The sequence below is a fragment of the Trachemys scripta genome, chromosome 10, assembly GCF_013100865.1.
Source record: "Trachemys scripta elegans isolate TJP31775 chromosome 10, CAS_Tse_1.0, whole genome shotgun sequence".
Lineage (NCBI taxonomy): Eukaryota > Metazoa > Chordata > Testudines > Emydidae > Trachemys > Trachemys scripta.
This window is the reverse complement of record NC_048307.1, coordinates 42791348-42812752: the sequence shown is the minus strand read 5'-3', so window position 1 is coordinate 42812752 and position 21405 is coordinate 42791348. Positions and strand designations below refer to the sequence as shown.

The window sequence follows — 21405 nt, the reverse complement described above, 5'->3', positions numbered from 1 at the left end:
CATTTGTAAGGAGCTAGGAGAGCATCCTCAGCTGGAAGATTTGAAGATCATTTGTACAACACACAGATAACACCATTCCAAGCTCCTGGAGGTACCATATCTTCCTCTCTCCATGAATGAAACAGGAGCCAGTATTACAATATTTAGCTATTTGCAAGAAGTTTTTGGGACAAATTCAGAGTTGGATGTAAGGAAGCCTAAATTGCTGTAGCATCTTCCAGCCCCTTCACCATATAAATTACATCAACAATTCCATGAGATTCACACCCACTTACCATGTGTAATTTACACCCCATTACATATAACCTCTGGATTTGACCCAATGAGTCCAAGTTAGTATAACCTACATACCGAGGGGCTAGAAGAGAGAGGTATAACAGGAAAAGCATCTAACACAGGGGTGGGCAAACTTGTTGGCCTGAGGGCCGCATCAGGTTTCGTAAATTGTATGGAGGGCTGGTTAGGGGAGGGGGTTGTGGCCCGGCCTCCACCTCTTATCGGCCCTCCCCCTGAGACTCCTGCCCCATCCAACCCCCCCTGTTCCCTCCACACACCCCCGCTCCCTGTCCCCTGACCGCCCCTGGACCCCCGCCGCCGCCCCATCCAAGCCTTCTCATTCCTGATGCCCCCCCAGGACCCCTGCCCCATCCAACCACCCCTTCTCCCTGTCCCCTGACTGCCCCCGAAACCCCTGCCCCAACTGCCCCCTCCTTCTTGACTGCCCCCCTGGGACCTCTGCCCCCATACAACCCCCTGACCCCTACCACCACCCCGAACTCCCCTGCCCTCTATCCAACCCCCCCTGCTCTCTGCCCCCTTACTGCGCTGCCTGGAGCGCCGGTGGCTGGCAGTGCTACAGCTGCGCCGCCCAGCTGGAGCCAGGCCACGCCGCCACCACGCAGCACAGAGACCTGGTCAGGTCGGGCTCTGCAGCTGTGCTGCCCCAGGAGTTCAGAGCGGCAGTGGAGCAAGTGAGCTGAGGCAGCGAGGGAGGGGGAACAGCAGGGATGGGGACGAGGGTAGCCTCCCAGGCCAGGAGCTCGGGGGCCAGGCAGGATGGTCCTGCGGGCTGTAGTTTGCCCACCTCTGATCTAACAGGAGGAGAATGTAAGAAGGTGTAATTTGCAACAGTCTAGACTCACCTCTGAACTGGGCCCTTTTGTTGCTACAGAAAGAAGTTGAGCAGGCAAAAATGTTTCCTTTCCAAATACATCCCACATTTAGAACATGGCTAGATAGGGCTAGTGAAAATGGTATTCATATTTCAGTGTCTTGCCTACATTTGAAGGGAATGGAAAACAGTCTGAGGTCTGGTCTATACTAGAAAATTAGGTCAGCATAATTATGACTCTCAGGGGTGTGAAAAATCCACGCCCTGAGCAGTGTCGCTAAGGGCATGTCTTCACTAAGCGCTGCCGTGGCAGCGCTTTAACATGGCTGTGTAGTCGCAGCACCAGCAGTGGGAGAGAGCTCTCTAAGCATTGTAAAAAACCCACCTCCATGAGGGGAGGAGCTACCAGCAGTACACTGTGTACACTGGCACTTTACAGCACTGAAACTTGCAGCGCTAAGGGTGGTGTTTTTTCACACCCCTGAGCGAGAAAGTTGCAGCGCTGTAAAGTGGCAGTGTAAACAAGGCATAAGTCCCTGTGTAGAGAGCACTAGGTCAACAGAAGAATTCCCTCCCATTGGCATAGAAAATGTCAACACTGAAGCACCACAGCAGTGCAGCTGTGTTGTTGTAGCATTTTAAGTGTAGACAACCATCAGATTAGTAGTTACAAATCTGTCACTCTTGGTGAGACAGTGCATGGTACCACCAAAGATTAATACCTTGGGGAAGGTGACTAGGAAAAATCCATATGCACCCATTGTCACACATTTCAAGGGTATGGATGGGGTGAAAGGGAACCGGAGAAGTACCATTAAACTGATTATTGACTGAAAGTCATGCAAATACAATCTCCAGCCTAAAATTAAACAATTTGATTCCCATTCACCAAGGTCTCTCTCTTGAACTTTTGGTTCCACTGACTCTTCTACCAGCCCCACAACCTTAGGTTTCTTTTTGTTTCACTCTTTCCCATTTGTTTGAGGTTCTCCTGCCCCCATTGCCAACTTGATCTCAAAGGCCTGGAAAAATATGGGAAACAAAAAACTACACACAACACAGTGCCCACTTCTCTAGGCCTGGATGCAGCTGCCAGCATGATCAATGTTATACCTTTCGCTGGCCAGAATAGGTTGTTGGGCTGAGGGAACACACTCTCTTCCCCTAGGATGGTTCCAGCCCTTGGGAAGAGCCTTGTATAGATCACTGGCATATTTTAAGGAATGTTTATGTGAACATTTTTATTCATTGTGTTTGTCAGCATTTCTCAGATACCAAGGAAGGACAATTACTGGGGCAAGTCAAGCAATTACTATACTAGCATCTCTCTGAATGCAGCTTTCAATCACATCACTTCCCCATACCATGAATTCTAGCCATCCACACAGCTAGTGCAGCACATCCAGTTTACACTGTGTTCTTACATGGCCCTAATTACCTGGATACATGAGCTCCTACACATGCACTTTCAGTCAAGAATGAGAAGGATAAAAGTGGTAGACAGACTCACTAAGCACTGCTCCATCTCGGTGACCTTTCTTGCCTGATTTGCACTGCCCACAAGTGAATGCAGCAAGACACAAACTAAAGGACATTAAAGGCCTGACGAGTTCTCAGAGTATGAGCTTCAGTACTTTGTGAACTATCAGAAACTCCTCTGTATCCTGCAATGAGCTTATATACTATAGAAGCGAAAATCCACACACACACACACACACAAATAGGAGCAGAATGAAGAAACAGTAAGATCAATCAACATTTCTACCTCAAAGCCACCGGAGCAAAGGTCAGCAGCCCTGTGTTTTAATATACACCATCAACAATGCAATAATGACATGAACCAGTTATGGTGTTTAAAGTGAGAGCTGCTCCTACACCTCTAATAATTTTCCAGTTATCTTCCTTCTGCCTCTCACCCCATTTCTCTACCACACCCCTCCATGCTGTTAATGTACTCCCTTAATGTTAATGCCTCTGTATAGTTTGAGCTCTATTAAACTTTGAAGCCACAGGTGTTCAGTGTGTGCATCAACAGATCAACCTCTTTAGCGCAGACTCAACTGAAAACTAAGTGATTTATAAAATGTTTTCTTCCACTCTAAGCATGGCAACAACAACAACAAATATCAGACATCAAAAATAACTTCACACTGTATTTGCCAACTTCAACTATTTTACTATTTTTTAGGAAAGATCTGCATCCATTGTGAAAAGTTTCACTCTCATACAATTTCAAATGACCAAGACATACCCTGCCCAACTGTTTTAACACCAGCCACAAAATAATAATTTAGGGTTGAAAAGAAATTACGTCACACCTGAGGATTAGTCAACTAGCCATGGTATAATTGTGCTGTCATGCCCTAAAATGTAAAGGAAGTAGAAGCAAGTATTGATTTAGTTGCACCTTCATCAGTCAGTCCGGTGAGGCATACCAACCGCACCTATTGATTTCTGGAAGGAGTTAATGAGAGCCTGTGGGCTCAATCAGCCTCATCACCCTGGTGCTACACCTGCAGTAGGTATCAAGCCTGGAGGGAGGAGTTAAAAAAGCTGAACAACCCAGTTCACCTGGGGGTTGATGAGAAGAAGAGTAGGTTGCCGCCTCTCAGAGATAGAAAGCTGGTGACAATCATAGAGATGAGTTGGACTGCAGTATAGAGCCTCCTGGAAGACAGGCAGGCTGGCCAGCAACAGGAAGCCCAAGACTGTTGGGAAGGAAAGTGAGTCTGCCAAGAATTCTCTGTACTATGGGGGTCTGTAGGCAGCAGCAAGGGCCCTGTGGAGCCAGGGACTGCCCTTCCAGGGGAGTAAAAACTCTCCTGCAGCAGAACCAGCTAGGTGAAATAAGTACTAAGAAGCTCTACAGTGAGCCTGTGGAAGAAGCTTAGAGTGGAGCTGATACACTGGGAGCCCTGGAAGAGGCTCTGACAAAGGCTCAAGACAGGGCAAGATAAGAAGTGATCCGGGGAGGCAGCAAGGAATCTATGTTATCAGGCTTTGATTGTTTATTTAAGGGTCCCTAGACTGGAATCCAGGGGAGAGGGAGGACCTGGGATCTTCTACCAGCCCTCTAAGGAAGGTGGAGCAGAAAAACACTAACAAGGGATATGGACTACTAAAACTCTGTTTTGTATATGGGGTAAGGACTAGTGAGTCCACAGTTGGACTAAAAAGGCCCAAAACAAGGTGGATGGACTACTGTTTGCTGGACTACTGGTTTACCCCAGAAGAGGTGGGACTATATCTGACCAAGCCAAAGGGCTGAGTCACATGAAGAAGCTAATCACTATTGGCCAAAGAGGCTGTCAACAGGGGGTGCCCACGGAGGGGAGTATGCTATGCCATACCCAGCCACAAGGGGGTTCATTGTCTGCTGAGTCACATGCATACAGTCAGCTTTTAACTTGATAGTTAAACTAGGGCTGTTAATTAATGGCAGTTAACGCATGTGATTAACTCAAATTAATCGTGATTCAAAAATTAATCACAATTATTGCAGTTTTAATTGTACTGTTAAACAACAGAATACCAATTAAAATGTATTAATATTTTTGGATGATTTTCTAGGTTTTCAAATATACTGATTTCAATTACAACACAGAATACAAAGTGTACACTGCTCACATTATATTTTATTACAAATATTTGCACTGCAAAAATAACAGTATTTTTCAATTCCCCTCATAAGTATGGTAGTGCAATCTCTTTATTGTGAAAGTGCAATTTACAAATGTAGAAATTGTTACATAACTGCACTCAAAAACAAAACTATGCAAAACTTTAGCGTCTACAAGTCCACTCAGTCTGTCTTCTCGTTCAGCCAATCGCTCAGACAAATAAGTATGTTTACATTTATGGGAGATAAGGCTGCCCAATTCATTTACAATGTCACGAGAAACTGAGAACAGGCATTTACATGTGACTTTTGTAGCCGGCATTGCTAGGTATTTACATGCCAGATATGCTAAACATTCGTATGCCCCTTCATGCTTTGGCCACCATTCCAGAGGGCATGCTTTCATGCTGATGCTCATTTAAAAAAATGTGTTAATTAAATTTGTGCCTGAACTCCCTGGGGGAGAATTGTATGTCTCTGGCTTTATTTTACCTGCATTCTGCCATATATGTCATGTTAGTTGTCTAGATGATGACTCAGCACATGTTCATTTTAAGAACACTTTTGCTGCAGATTGGTATCTTCTTTGAATTTTGTCAAATGTGAGATTTCTAAAGATAGCTACAGCACTGGACCCAAGATTTAAGAATCTGAAGTACCTTCCAAAATTTGAGAGGGATGAGGTGTAGAGTATGCTTTCAGAAGTCTGAAAAGAACACCACACTGATGCGGAAACTACAGAACCCGAACCACCAAAAAAGAAAATCAACCTTCTGTTGGTGGCATCTGACTCAGATGATGAAAATGAACATGCGTTGGTCCGCACTGCTTTGGATTGTTGTTGAGCAGAACCCTTCATCAGCATGGACGCATGTCCTCTAGAATAGTGGTTGAAGCATCAAGGGACATACGAATCTTGAGCGCATCTGGCATGTAAATATCTTGCCATGCTGGCTACAACAGTGCCATGCGAACACCTGTTCTCTATTTCAGGTGACATTATGAACAAGAAGCTGGCCACATTACATTTGCAGGAGATAAACAAACTTGTTTGTCTGAGTGATTGGTTGAACAAGAAATAGGACTGACTGGACTTGTAGGCTCTACAGTTTTATATTTTATTTATGATTGCAGTTATTTTTGGTACATAATTCTACATTTGTAAGTTCAACTTTCATGATAGAGATTGCACTACAGTACTTCAGTGAATTGAAAAATGCTATTTCTTTTTACAGTGCAAATATTTGTAATCAAATATAACATGAGCGCTGTGCACTTTGTATTGTTATAATTGAAATCAATATAGTTGAAAATGTAGAAATTATCCAAAAATATTTAACAGTGCAAGTCATCAAGATTAATTTTTTTTAATCACTTGACAGCCCTAATTTAAACATAACTTAATACCTCTATGCTTGTGTCATAACTATAAAGGGAAGGGTAACAGCTCTCCTGTGTACAGTATTATAAAATCTCTCCTGGCCAGAGACTCCAAAATCCTTTTACCTGTAAAGGGTTAAGAAGCTCAGGTAACCTGGCTGACACCTGACCCAAAGGACCACTAAGGGGACAAGATACTTTCTAATCGGGGGGGGGGGGGGGGGTTTGTTTGTGCTCTTTGTTTGGGAAGTTGTTCGCTCTTGGGACTGAGAGGGACCAGACATCAATCCAGGTTCTCCAAATCTTTCTGAACAAGTCTCTCATATTTCAAACTTGTAAGTAAACAGCCAGGCAAGGCGTGTTAGTTTCTTTGTTTTCTCAACTTGTAAATGTACTTTTTACTAGAGTGTTTATCTCTGTTTACTGTACTTTGAACCTAAGGCTAGAGGGGGGTCCTCTGAGCTCTTTAAGTTTGATTACCCTGTAAAGTTATTTTCCATCCTGATTTTACAGAGATAATTTTTACCTTTTTCTTTAATTAAAAGCCGCCTTTTTAAGAATCTGATTGATTTCTCCTTGTTTTAAGATCCAAGGGGTTTGGATCTGTATTCACCAGGGAATTGGGTGAAGGTCTCTCAAGGCTACCCAGGGAAGGGAACTAGCTTTGGGATGGTGGCAGCGGACCAGATCTAAGCTGGTAATTAAGCTTAGAAGTTTTCATGCAGGCCCCCACATTTGTACCCTAAAGTTCAAAGTGGGGAAGGAGCCTTAACAGCTTGTATTATACCCTTGCTTTTCTTTATTAGTGAGGAGTCTTCTTGCATCTTCATCCTTTTGCTTTCTACCTCCACCCCTTATTTCCCTTTTTCCTGCTCTACATCAGGAATCAGCAACCTTTCAGAAGTAGTGTGCCGAGTCTTCATTTATTCACTCTAATTTAAGGTTTCGCGTCCCAGTAATACATTTTAATGTTTTTAGAAGGTCTCTTTCTCTAAGTCTATAATATATAACTAAACTAATGTATGAAAAGTAAATAAGGTTTTTAAAATGTTTAAGAAGCTTCATTTAAAATTAAATTAAAATGCAGTTCTCTACCTCCATATCTGAATTTCTTTCCTTCCTACTCCCACAAAAATCCTCCTCAGTGCTCTACTTTGTCATCCTACTCCCCACATGCTCCTTACTCTCAGCTCTCATCTCTTATCTCCAGGGAATGAGCCAGTAGCTCTCCAACAGCCATTCAGCCCACTAATATGCCCAAGATTTGCACTCACTTTCAGCAAGAAGGGTTTTCAACCCCAATAAATATGATTCTTCCACAGGCCCTTTTATCTAATGGTCTCTTCATAGTCCTGTGACTTTTATAACCCTTTTACAGAAAAGTAAACTGATGGCTCATCTATGGGCACTATCCCTAAGACATACTCTCAAATCTATGATCAAAAATAGAAAAGCCCTGATGCTTTCTGCACAAGTGGTCTCTAAACGCAAAAAGACAGTAGTCTGTACAGTCTTGGCCTTCCACACAGCTCTGCCAACACACCTGGCCAAGAGTTACAGCCTACTTGTCTCTTTCCTCTCATACCTCTTGTGCAGAGATTAATACTGATGTCAATTTGTGAGATCAGGATGAAATCAAACAACTTTCACTTCTGACAAACAGAAATTAAATACAGCTCTCTAAAAAAACACCCATAATCAGCAGAACCCTGATTATAAATGCAATACGCTATGCCTTTCACATTTCTTTTCTAACACCGTACTCTCCAGGGATGGACACTGTTCCCACTGTCACTTCTAGCTTTATTTTCTACTTTCAGCATGCATTTTGGCATAACCTCTTAACAGTTCTGTATTCCTGCAGCGCCGCTGTGAGCGGTGATAGAGAAAGACGTCCAACCCGTTGACAAAGCACAAACTCGGACAAGACACAGCAGGCCTGTGTTTATTTCACAGCGGCTGCCCAGTCTCTGGGCTGGCTCCCACCGAGAGTCCAGCCAAAGGTCTCTGCCCCGATAGGCAAAGCTCGCCCTGCACATCGCCCCAGCTTCCTGCAAGAGCGTCTCTGCCTCGGCGATAGCACTGATCACTGCCCTGCCGCCAAGAGCACTAGGTGCGAGGTGACTCCGGCAGGGCCCGGGCCCAGCCCCAGGGACCGGAGCCCAGCCCAGGCCTCCGCCCGGGAGGGAATCCGCGCTCCGGCCCGGCAGACCCGCGCCGCCCTGCGTGACTCACCCCACGGCCACTCTGCTCCACGGCCGGGCGGGCCGGGTGATAAGCGCCTCCCAGGCCGCCGCCATGCTGCTCTCGGCCGGCTCGGCCCACAGGCGGCCGGCCAGGTAGCGCAGCGCCGCGCCGGGTAGCTCGGGCTCTCGCACGAAGAGGTAGCCCGCGGCCAGGGCCAGCAGGGCCACGCACACCGACCGGGGCCACATGGCGCGGTCCCGAGCCCGGCTCGCCCGCCGAGAGCCTGGGCAGGGGGCAGCGACCGGGGTCGGGGGCTCCAGCTGTCTGGCTCGGGGCGCGGCGGCCCCCGGCAGGCGGGTCTGGCCCCAGCCCAGCTGCCCGGGGGTCTCCTGCCTTCTCGTTCAGGCGTCTCTGTCTGGGACTCGCCACGTCCTAGCAGCAGGAATCAATTGACGGTCAGCGGGGCCTCCCTACGCTATCTCCGTAACGCCCCTCCGGCACGCGCCCCGACCTGCCTTAAACCGTTTGGGGAATAGCGACCAGCTCTATAGGAACAGCGCAACCCGTCCCACCGGTATCTGCGTAACTTCCGATTTACCCTAGACTGGCTCCGGTCGCGCAGCCAGAATACAGCAGTAGCCGCGGAGTACGGCAACCAGCTTGCATGTACCAACAGAGGAATAGAGAGAGGGGGAACACGAATGTACCACTAGGGAGAGGGGTATAAGACTGCATCCTTTGGAGATGAGGGATAGTCCAGGAGGTGCACGTAGATCAGGGCTCTCGTAGCAGTCTGTTCCTGTGCCCCCAGGGCTGGATTTAGGGGCAGGTGACCACCTGGGGTGCCACGTTTGGGGAGAGCGGGGGGTGCCAGGCTCTGATTGCTGTGCCAGTCAAGGAGCTATAAGAATGAAGTGATGTGAGACGACTCAAGCCCAGCTGCGGTATTGTGAACCTTGTGTAATTGTGAAAGTGTACTTGCATTTTAAGATTTGAAGAGTATAAGTAGCGACTAATAAAGGACATATTTAATGAGATGCCAGAGATAGCTACTGAACCACTATCTACGCTGTGCTTCAATTCGGGAGGACAAAGGTGAGAAAAGTGATCTTTTGAACTGAAGGACTAAGGTTAATATTCCAAGGCTGTCACTTACTGTAACACTAATACATTGGTGCACAGTTCAGTTTCTTGATGTTAGTACATTTCAGTTATTCTTAAAATTAAAAAGTTTCTATAAGCTTAGAGAAAAAAAATTTATTTGCTTATATGTGGCATGACTAAATACAGATTTACAGATCCTAGTGTGCAAATTTATCATCTTATATGACAGGGATAAATCACACATGCAAATCATGCATTAAAGTCATGAAATGCAATAAAAATAAGGTACTCAAAAGTTTAACAAATGGTGAGGGGGCGCTGAAGACACTCCTTGCCTGGGGTGCCATTTGGTCAGAGACAAACATCTACAAGATCTTTATCAAGCATTCTTAAAACTACAATTCCCACCTGGGGAAGTGAGGAAACACTTTTTAAAGTGCTTGTACAAATAAGCCCTGCTTTGGGTCCCATATGAGGAGAGATTAAGGAGGCTAGGACTTTTCAGCTTGGAAAAGAGGAGACTAAGGGGGGATATGATAGAGGTATATAAAATCATGAGTGATGTGGAGAAAGGGAATAAGGAAAAGTTATTTACTTGTTCCCATAATATAAGAACTAGGGGCCACCAAATGAAATTAATGGACAACAGGTTTAAAACAAATAAAAGGAAGTTCTTCACACAGCGCACGTCAACTTGTGGAACTCCTTGCCTGCGAAGGTTGTGAAGGCTAGGACTATAACAGGGTTTAAAAGAGAACTAGATAAATTCATGGATCTTAAGTCCATTAATGGCTATTAGCCAGGATGGGTTAAGGAATGGTGACCCTAGCCTCTGTCTGTCAGAGGGTGGTGATGGACGGCAGGAGAGAGATCACTTGATCATTACCTGTTAGGTTCATTCCCTCTGGGGCACCTGGCATTGGCTGCTGTTGATAGACAGGATACTAGGCTGGATGAACCTTTGATCTGACCCAGTATGGCCATTCTGATGTTCTTAGATTGACAGAGCAAGACGGGTACCCAGAAGTCACCTACTACAGGACAGGTCCAACAAGGAAAATAATAGAACACCACTGTCCAGCACATACACCCCCCAGCTGAAACCTCTCCAGCACATCATCAACAATCTACAACCTATCCTGGAAAATGATCTCTCACTCTCACAGACCTTGGGAGGAAGGCCAGTCCTCACTTACAGACAGCCCCCCCCCCCACACACACACATACACAACCTGAAGCAGATACTCACCAGCAACTACACACCACACCACAGAAACACTAACCCAGGAACCAATTCCTGTAACAAATGTCGTTGCTTACTCTGTCCCCATATCTACTCTAGCAACACCATCAGAGGACCCAACCACATCAACCACACCATCAGGGACTCATTCACCTGCACATCTACTAATGTGATATATGCCATCATGTGCCAGCAATGCCCCTTTGCCATGTACATTGGCCAAACCGGACAGTCTCTACATAAAAGAATAAATGGACACAATCGGACATCAGGAATGGTAACATATAAAAGCCAGTAGGAGAAAACTTCAATCTCCCTGGACATTCTATAACAGATTTAAAAGTAGCCATACTTGAACAAAAAAACTTCAAAAACAGACTTCAAAGAAAAACTGCTGAACTAAAATTAATTTGCAAATTTAACACCATTAATTTGGGCTTGAATAGGGACTGGGAATGCTGGTTCACTACAAAAGCACTTTCCCTCTCCTGGCATTGACATCTTCTCATCAATTATTGGGAGTGAACTACATCCACCCTGATTGAATTGGCCCTCTCAACACTGGTAAGGTAACTCCCTTCTCTTCATGTGTCAGTATAATAATGCCTGCATCTGTAATTTTCACTCCATGCATCTGAAGAAGTGGGTTTTTTATCCATGAAAGCTTATGCCCAAATAAATCTGTTAGTCTGTATCTACAAAAACAACGAGGAGTCCAGTGGCACCTTAAATACTAACATGGCTACCCCCTGATATTTGGTCTAGAGCCAGTCTTGTGTGCCCTTGTGCAGTGTCTCATAGGCATCAGGCTACAATGCCTCAAACCAGATTGAGCCCCTTCCTCTCCCCCCCCACCAAACCAGTCATCCCCAGGATAACCAACCCCACACCTGAAAAGATCATGAGTCTGACCCCCAAAAGTCATGAGACTGGCTTAAAAATTAGATTTAAGAATAATTTGTGTGTTTTTACCAAGAAGTGGCTGTTGTAACAAAGGGCAAAATTCACAAGTCATGTCAGAAATGATGGGAAATGTAAAAAAACGTGGAATAGCTTGATACTTGTGATGACAAATTGCAAGTGGGTGACTGTCAGTGGCTGGCTAGTGTGGGGAAGAGAGGAAGTTATACCTAGGCTTGGAAAGACTAGATTTTTACTGGTAAATGTAGGTGTAACTCTTCTGCCAGTCAGAGTTCACAGCAAGAAGGGGTGGGTTCAGTATCTAGCCGTTCCTTTTCAACAATACAACACAAAACCAACTTGAGCCCCCACCCAGTGACCTGGGACAATTACGCACCACCCTCTGGGCACCTCTCAGAGGCAATACTTCCCCTCTCACAAGCACAGCGTCTGAGTGTAGCAAAAAAAATTAATAAAAGGAGAGAAGTAATCCAGCATTAATTTGGGGAAACACCACAACCAGGGCTCATAAACATAAACCATGAGCAAAAGACCCACCCCTCAGGTTCTTAAGTCCAGCAACCCAAAAGTCACTTTAACGTGCCTGTCCCTTCTCTGCACCCCACTCACAGTTGTTGTCCTTGGACAGTGCAGACCCAGAGTTCCGAGGTGCATCTGCAAAGTTCACCTCCCATCTGGGTGGAGGGAGGGGTAAGGAGGCACCTTACTTGCGCCGCTGCTTGGGTACTCACTTGCTGCTGCCCCTCTCTGCAGGGCGCTGCTTTGTAGGGTGACCAGGTGTCCAGTTTTCAACCGGAACACCTAGTCGAAAAGGGATCCTGGTGGCTGCAGTCAGCACTGCTGACCAGGCCATTGACTGTCTGGTTGGCAGCACTGCACAGCGGGGCTGGCAGCCTCCCTGCTAGCCTATGCATCCCACGGCTCTTGGGAAGCAACCGGCATGTCCCCCCTCCGGCTCCTATGCATAGGAGCAGCTGGGGGGCTCCGCATGCTGTCCCTGCTCCAAGAGCTGCAGCTCCAATTGGACAGGAACCGCAGCCAATGGGAGGTGTGGGAGCGGCATCTACAGATGGGGCAGTGTGCAGAGCTGCCTGGCTGCGCCTTCATGTAGGAGCCAGAGGGAGGACATGCCAGCTGCTTCTGGGAGCTGCTTGAGGTAAGCGCTGCCTGGAACCTGCACCCCAATCCCCTCCCAGGCCCCATCCCCTGCCCTCTGAACCCCTCAATCCCAGCCTGGAGCACTCTACTGCACCCCAATCCCCTCATCCCCAGCCCCACCCTGGAGCCCTCACCCCCCCCACACACACCCCAACCCCCTGCCCCAGCCCTGATCCCCCTTCTGCTCTCTGAACCCCTCAAGCCCAGCCTCGAGCACCCACTGCTGGCCACTTGCTGCACCTCTCTACTACCACCCTGCTGGCTGCTTACCAAGTTGTCTTCAGGACCCACCACTTAACACAGCTCTCAGTGATTTCAGCTGTTAGTGTAGGAGCCTTACTGCTGGTACACACTGGACAATCTCTTGTATCAGAGACACTGTCTCAAAGCAGGTTTAATACTTAGACATAAGTATCAGTGATTTTAGCTCTGTAGTATGTAACAAAACTCTCAATTAAGTGTAAATTAGCTCTACTATGATACAGCAGATAAAGAAAAGGTTAAATGCTACATACAACCACCCCACCAAACACAAATGCCTGTTTCTACTCACTAGGCTTTGGAACTCATGTCCCCTGCCTAGCGAGTGCCATTTAGTTGAGAGTGAGTCCCTTAATTGGGAAATGCCAAGTACAGTTCTGCTGCCCTTGATTCACACAACAAGGATAACAACCCTTTATTACTCCTGCTCCAATAACCATGAGACTGGGGATCCCACACCAGCCAAAAGTGACCATTTGGGCAAGCAAGCCCATCATGCTGAGTTCCTATGCAGGGTGGGTGTGCCCATGCAAACGAGATCAGTTCCTGAAGTCCTCTTCCACTAGATGTCATCCACTAGCTCATCACTAGATGTCAGGGGAGAGTTCATTCAGACTCTGCTTACATAGGTAAACACCAATTTCACTGTATACACACAAACCAATGAAAATATATTTCCATTGATAATCAAAATTTGTAGATAGGCAAAGTAAGAAAAATGCTGCTTGGGATCTTAGAGTTTTATTTATGGATATTTCCTTTGTATGTTTTGACACGATGCTAACAATTTGTATTTTAACAGTTATGAAGCTTTAGTTCTTTGAATCTTGTCTATTGTCTTTAAGTAATTATATGAACCCCCCATAATTTCCCACAATTGTGAAAATTTAAATTGATAAAAATCAAATAAAAATCCTTAAAACCCTTAATTTTACATGCCTCTTGTATGACAGTAGCACATCTCCCCTCCCTCTCTCCTTCTTCTGCCCACACATGACAATGTCAGCAAGGTTGAGGATGGAAGACATGGAGGGAAACTTGAGAGTACAAGTTATTATAATTTACTAGTTGCTGAAAGCCTGTGTAATTCATAATGGGTGTAATTCGTAAAATCATCTGTGTACAAAAACTGAAAATAGGGGCTCTTGTTTTCCATGTGCTGTGTTGTCATGAGCAGTGTTGCTGTTTGTACACATTCCCCATAGTTTGTGGATGAAGCTGGCCCCTGGCTGGCGGCACAACCACTGCATAACTGTTACTCTCACTTTCTGTGATCAGTGGTCACATTCCAAGTGCCGCAAACCCTTTGGACTCCAACATTCTCACTGATGATTGAACCCTGGTCCTGTTCTAAACAAAAAAAAACCTCAGCCATGCTTGTAGCTGTTTCCTTTGCTTCCCACTGACTCAAGTTTCTCTCGTTGCAGCATCTGGTCTTCAGAGCCGATCAGTTGCTGGTATGCATGTGCCCTCAGTGATAAGTATACATTGTGTGGAGGCATCAGCATCAAAGGAGTTCATATAAGATGGGGAGGGTCCTCCAATTCAACCAATTGTACCCTGCTATGTGAGTATAACAGAAATACCTGCTAAAACCATTCAGTGCAATCAGGTTTCAACCTACGGGAGCATGTTTATTTATAGCCCGGCCATAGAACATCATAATTAGACATGCCCATAAGACAGTTGCAACTCATTACATTGGTACAGTTCTGGGATTCCATTGTTAGCACCATTTCACCTGAGACTTGGGTTACAGGCAGATTCATAGAATATCAGGGTTGGAAGAGGCCTCAGGAGGTCATCTAGTCCAACCCCCTGCTCAAAGCAGGACCAAAACCAACTAAATTATCCCACCCAGGGCTTTGTCAAGCCGGGCCTTAAAAACCTCTAAGGTAACCACCCTCTAGTGAAATAGTGTTTCCTAATATCCAACCTAGACCTCCCCCACTGCAACTTGAGACCATTGCTTCTTGTTCTGTCATCTGCCACCATTGAGAACAGCGTAGGTCCATCCTCTTTGGAACCCCCCTTCAGGTAGTTGAAGGCTGCTATCAAATCCCCCCTCACTCTTCTCTTCTCCAGACAAAATAACCCCAGTTTCCTCAGCCTCTCCTCATAAGTCATGTGCCCCAGCCCCCTAATCATTTTAGTTTTCGAATGATTCGTTTACGACTCATTGCCTACATTATGACATTAGATAGGTGGTTAGCCAGAATCCCAATTTGGGGAGATTATTTTTTAAATCTGATGCTGCTGAAATGTGCTGGATTGTCAGCCCTGGAAACTAAAGTCTTCTCTTTTCCCACAGAACAAATACCACACAGGCAGCTTTCAAACCATGTTCTGCGGGAACGACCTCTAGGGATAACTGGAGTTCAGTCTCTATGGTCCATTCCATCACTGGACTCTATGGCCCATTCCATCACTGGACTCTAATGATACTACCAGTTAGAGATAACTGAACAATTAGTTTTATGATATTGACTCCTGCCTGCAAAAATACAAAACAAAAACAAAACTACAACACACTTGCCCTGCAAAGTCATTTCACTTAAGGAGCCAAAGAGGCATCAATTGGTAATTACTTCTAGCCAGTACAGAGCTGAGATTGATTCAAACTGCCAAATGAGAGGTGAAACAGTCAGTTTAGAAGTGAAAGTCTGTTCCTTATTCCCAATCCTTTGAGCCATCTGGCTTCCCATGTATTTTTGTATTGGGGTGGGGGTGTATAAATGGGGGTTGGATTAATAAAGAGCTGTGGCTCAGGCCCAAGAAGAGATAAAACGTTAATAAAAACCTTGTTTACTTCTACAAACATTACAAAGTTGGGGTTCAACATTGTGTGATATGTTAGCAATAGCTTACCCCTATTGTAACAACCACCATTAGTAACTTTTTCTTAAACATGTAGAAAGAAGGGGGTGGGGGGAGAGTTAATGCATGTGAAACTTAAAAAGTGAAATAAAAACTCCATTTTAACAATTTCCCCTAGTCCCTTCTGTGTTGTTATTCTTTTATAATGAAAACCCTCTCATTGATAGTTTTTGATGGTATTAACTGTTCTCGTTGGGGGAGGAAATAAAAAAGAGGAAGCCAGTTTAAATGGTCTTGAGTTATTGAAGGCGGCTGAGCCTGTTTCGACAAGCTCACACAAAATGGGAGAAAGGAGTATAGTAGGGATAGACAACAGATGCATTTTCCTCTTTGCTTGCAAACTAGCTGTGGGAAATTACAGGCACAGCACATGGTTCTCATGGTTCTCACTCAGAACTGGCACACTTTTACCAGTGTTGAGCGGTTAAAGGCCTTTCTTAGAGCTTGCCTTTCTGATCACAGGCTCACAGAAGGTTTGCAAAAGGTGGCCAAGTAAGTACTGCGTGGAGCTAAGGGAACGAGCTGCTTTGGAGATGTTTGCTATTCCCTGATCCCGAAACTGTCCATGGTATAGGAAACCTCAGCTCTTCAGTCCTAGTCCGCTTAGTACTGAAGTGGTACAAAGGGTGCAGAGGGGAGAGGTGAGCCCTGATCTCATTTCCACCTATTCCCCATTTTGCACCCTACATTCTTCTCATTTTACTGCTTCTTTTGTTTTATGCACACTTGGCTTTATGCCTTTTATCATGCTGGCCCCATACACCTGAAGCTACATCCCACTTGTCTGCCTAACATCCGTTCTGCACTATCAAACCAATCCTTTTACACCTACTTCCTACTTTCTCTTCTCCAATAACCTTTCTACAACCTTCCCTTTGAGTTCATGCCTTGTTTAATTTGGGTTGTAAATGCTTTGGGGCAGGGACCATGTCTTGGTTCCTGTTTATGAAATGCTGTGTGAATTTCTGGCACTTTTTATGTGATGTTTCATAATAGCCAGTGGCTATGGAGTGGGATTTGTCTGTTAGCCAGTGGTATCTGTTCTAGATAATAGAATATGTCACAGGAGTAGGAGCTTTTGGGTAGGATGCTAACAAACATTCAGAAAGAAACAGTTTGAGTGGAACTGTGCAGAAGAACAGGTAAACACTGATTAAAACAGGAGCTTTGTGTGTTCTCAGAAACTGGGCAAGGTTCCCCACCTTCGCTCTGCCAACGTACCTCAATCCTGAAGTGCAGCACCCCCTGCTAGTCTGCTCCATAAGACACACAGTGCTGCTAATGCATCTCACTCTTGATCTGCAGTACCCCCTGCTATTCCAATCCTACCAACTGTACTAAATTGTGCCAAGTTGTTTGGTTTTGGCCACAAAACTCATTTTCACCTGTCTCCTAACAAGACACTGAGTGACTTTCATCCAAGCACTGTCAGCAACACAGAAAAGGAAGAACATGTGAACACCCAGCCTGCTGCTAAATTCTCTAATTATATAGTGATGTGTTAATAACAACACTTTCAAGCCTTGGCAATCGCCAAATGCATGTCAGCACTGTAGTCTATCAAAAGCAGGATCACACAGGAAAGGTGTGTCTGGTTTTAAATCACTTCATTAAGTAGCTTAACAGTCTGGACCCAGAATTTAAATTCCGAATAGATATCTAATGTAAAGCCCTGAAATGTCAATTGTTTAAATGTTCTACAGAATCTGGGATCATCATGTTAGATGCATGTGCTTTTGCAGAAGTGAACAACTCTGAGCAGATAGTTTCTTTTCCCCACTCTCTTTAACTTTAAATGCTGCTGGTTTTAGAAGATGAATCATTTAAAATAGGGGCATCATTTCAGAAAAATTCTTGGGTGGGTGGGCAATGTTGTGCCATCATATAGAATATCATATGGGATTATATTATATCCCGCAAAGTCTGGGGTAGGGTGGGGCAGGGAGGCAAGAAGTAGAAGATATCACAGAGCACATGGACCTATGAAAAGTCTGGGGGGAGGCATCTGCCCCATAGCAAATGCTGCTGCTAATTTAAGTCCTGTTCTTTTAAGAACTCTGCAGTGCTGATGTGATGGCTGTCAGCCTGGCTGAAATGCAAGGACTGAACTGGGGACCTTTAGAGCTGAAAGCATGAGCAGCTATAGCTTAGCTAAAGGGCTGCCCTCTGTAGGTGGGGCTGTAACAGACTCACATCTGCTGTGGATCAAGCAGCAAAGGGAACACAACACACACTGCAGCTAAAGCAAGCATGAATTCGAGATGATGATGAAAAACGCAGCAATCAGAATTAATGCCAGTGACAGGACCTCACTTTATGGAGCAAAGGGTTAAGATCAACAAAGCTAAAAGAATTCAAAGTCTCATCAGAAGAGAGAGGTAAGGAAATTGTATCAGTAATCTCAAAAAAGATGTGGAGAAGTTTGGGAATCAAGGTCACTTGGCTCTGTCTCCAGTCCTGTCATATTTGGCCAGGGCCGGCTCTACCATTTTTGCCACCCCAAGCAAAAAAAAAAGCCGCTCGGACTGCCGCCGCCCGAACTGCTGAAGCAAAAAAAAAAAAAAAAAGCTGCCCAGACTGTGCCGCCCCAAGAATGGACGGAATGCCGCCCCTTAGCATGTGCCGCCCCAGGCACGTGCTTTCTCCGCTGGTGCCTGGAGCCAGCCCTGTATTTGGCTGCAAACTATTGCAGACCCCATCAGATGGACTAGATGAAGGACGCTGCTTCCCTTTCAAGCCATCTGAAAAAAAAAAATCCGTGGAAAAGATTAGTAAGGCCCAGAGCCTCAAAGGCAATCAGACACCTAACTCCCTGTGACTCCAATGGGAGTTCTCCCTCCAAGGACTTGCCCCTGCCACTCGCTCCTTGCCCATCCCCATCACTCGCTGGGTTGTCTCCACCTCCCTTGTCCCCTCCCCCCCCAGCTGGGCTTCCCCTGCTCCAGGGCTGGGATGGGAGCTGCTGCAGCCTGACAAGGAGCCTGCCTGCAGGTAAGAGGTTGCCCCGTCTGAGCAGGGTCTGGTGTAGGTTAATGACCCAGTGCCTACTCCTGCCCTGCGGTAACTGGACTTTTGGTGTCCAGTCAGTACATCTGACTGGATAGTGCCTGGTCCCCTTTTCAACCAGAATTTCCGGTCAAAAACCAGGTACCTGGCAACCCTAAATGGCACCTGGACAGAGAAGCCAAAAAATGGGCTGTCCAGGTAATACCCGGACAGGTGGCAACCCTAAATTAGACGCCTAAATATCTTTGAAGATCTTGACCCAGAGTCTACAACCAACATGCTCAGGGGAAAATAAGTAGAAGGGAAAGAACAGAACAGGACAAGAGACAAGGAAAAGGAGGCAGGGACAAATGTGAGTAGTTAGGTAAAGACTCATTAGAAAGAAGGGAGGGGGAGGGAAATGTAATTTGTGACAGAACATCAGCCCCAAGGCTGAAGAGGGTGGAATAAGCATTGGGGGGAGGGGTGTGTGTGGGGGAGCCCAATCAGAATTTTGCTAAGAAGAGAACCCAGGTTACCTGCCCAGCTGACCAAAATTTGAATGGTTTTGTGACTCCATCCACCAGGCCTCAAGGCCACTTGTTCAAATTTGTCATCCCAGCAGGGAAGGGGCTCTGCTGTTATTCCACCAGCTCCAGTCAGGAGCCACGGGGGAGGAGGGGGGACTGGACCCCCACCCCCACCCACACATTGTGTCCCTATGAGTATGGAAAAGCTGGAGCGGGGGATGGCCTGAGGATGTGCTGCTCTTCAGGTCTTTCCACTTGCAGAGGGGAGGCTGCATAAGGGCCTGTTGAGTTTACTCAGCCACTGCGCTTGTGTAGTCTTAATGGCCCTCTCACTGCACAACTGTTCAGTGTCTGGCTTGAACATCCAAACTGGACAGTAGCCTTAGGATTGGGGTGGGCAATTCTGGCCTCCTGTCCTATGCCCATTCCAGGGGCATACGGGAGCTGTTGTGGGCAGGGAGAGAATTGCCCTAGTGGAGGAGAAACATAGGGCTACTGACATGAGCCCCATGCTGCTCTTCTCACAGATCCCGCAACAGAGGGCATTCCTGGGATGTGCCCTTGCCTTGCGAGAAGCCCCACTGCCACCTTTGCCCCCTTCTCTGCACCTCTGAGGTAACCGAGCACAGAAACCGTGCCAGGGACTGAAACAACAGCAACTGGAAACAGTAAAAATCAGGTCCCAGGGCCTGCTTCCAGCACACAGACAGGATCTTCTGACTGACATAATTTGACTTTTGCAATATTTTTTGTCAGGCACCTTTCAACACACTCACTGAAAAATAAAATAGGATTTTGCCATGAGCCTATGCAGTGTTCAGCCGACAGATGGCTGTTTCAGAAACTTCACTGGGGAGATCCCCAAAACTATTGGTATGTTGCATAGTCCATATTACAAACTACTCACAGACATCATGGTTAATATATATTAACTGACACTATTCAGAGAAACTGGTGTGTAACAAAGATTTCTTCCTAATGTCTATTTACTACAGGTTGAATAGCTTCATCTTTCGGTAGTACAGCTGTCTCTGGCATTTGTCACGTAGATGAGCAACAGCATGTAGTGGCAGAGAATTTGGTACTAGTATAAGGGGAACCAATGGCAGTAATTGTGGTTGCATGTGAAAACAGATCTTAGTCTGTCAGTGAAAGGCGTCTCCAGACAGATGACCGCTTTCTCACACAAGTAACCTGCAAAGAACTAGATAACTGCATTTCTCCTTGAGAAGAATAGAGAGTGATTCTGAAGAAAAAATATCAGAGAATTCCAAAACAGAGAGGAAGAAACCAAAAAGTAATCAGGCCATGGAAGAACTGAAAAATAAAGCACAAGAAAAATACCTTCCTTATTTTCAGAGAGCAAAATTAACCCCAGTGTAAAGGACTAGCACAAAACTGATACATCATTGAAGCCCCTCTTAAGCACTATTTTGAATACTTCAGTGATACATAGGCTTTACGCAGGTTCTCTGAACAGGGATGAATTTGAGTCTGCTTTTGTTATTTCAAAATACTGGTAAAGATTTCCACACACTTAATATTTTCCATTGCCTTTCCTTTGCTGAGGGCATGAGAAGGTGGTGTCCTGTACACAACTCAAGTATCATGCATATTCCACACTACCTGAAGCAGCTGCACAGAATGAAAAAGCCAGAGCCCAGTAGCTGTCATCCAGACTAAAGTGGGTGAACCCATTCAGAGCCAAATGCTGCCAAAAAAGGTATCAACCAGTGGAAGGCAGCCACACAATTAAATCCTCTGACTAAAAATGAGAAACACCAGAAGACGAACACAATGAGCAGTAGGAAGAGAAAACAGGAGGAATAGCTGCAAAAATACAAAGACTGATTCCAGACTGTACAAGGAATAAAATGTGCAACACTGCTAGGCAGCATGTACTCCAGGTTTGAAAAGCATGGATGATAATTCATCCTAAATCAGCCCTCCCATTAACAGTGCAGCCTGTAGTTTGGAGGGCTTTGTTCCAGAAATGACAAGAGATAAAAGAAGGCTATTATTATCCTTG

The 21405-nt window shown here is 45.7% G+C and overlaps 1 long non-coding RNA gene across 1 annotated transcript; it reads left to right on the top strand.

Annotated features, from left to right (window-relative positions):
* Nucleotides 1-8612: 8612 nt before the first annotated feature.
* On the top strand, nt 8613-15950 carry LOC117883710. The gene is made up of 3 exons (XR_004647375.1): nt 8613-9392; nt 14412-14551; nt 15296-15950. It is a non-coding gene; the product is annotated as an uncharacterized LOC117883710 (long non-coding RNA).
* The last annotated feature ends 5455 nt before the right edge of the window (nt 15951-21405 follow it).